Source organism: Plasmopara halstedii (assembly GCF_900000015.1).
Source record: "Plasmopara halstedii genome assembly, contig: Scaffold_474, whole genome shotgun sequence".
In the NCBI taxonomy this organism is placed as follows: Eukaryota; Oomycota; class Peronosporomycetes; order Peronosporales; family Peronosporaceae; genus Plasmopara; species Plasmopara halstedii.
The window spans coordinates 207,608-207,812 of record NW_020187394.1 but is presented as its reverse complement, the minus strand read 5'-3'; positions in this window follow the sequence as shown (position 1 = coordinate 207,812).

Below are 205 nucleotides of genomic sequence, written 5' to 3'. Positions count from 1 at the left end.
TAGGCTAAGATAAATCAGGATCTAGTATAACGAGCCTAGTATATAAAATGAGTGGCTTTGAAGTAGCAAGCAGTTTGCGAACTAAAGACCTAAAATATATTCACTTCACATTTTGCGCTCTACTGCGCACAAATCAACAGTGATGCGGTTTAGATCATGTCAAACAACAATACCTGTCGATTCGAATTGGCTGTGGCTCAGGCTC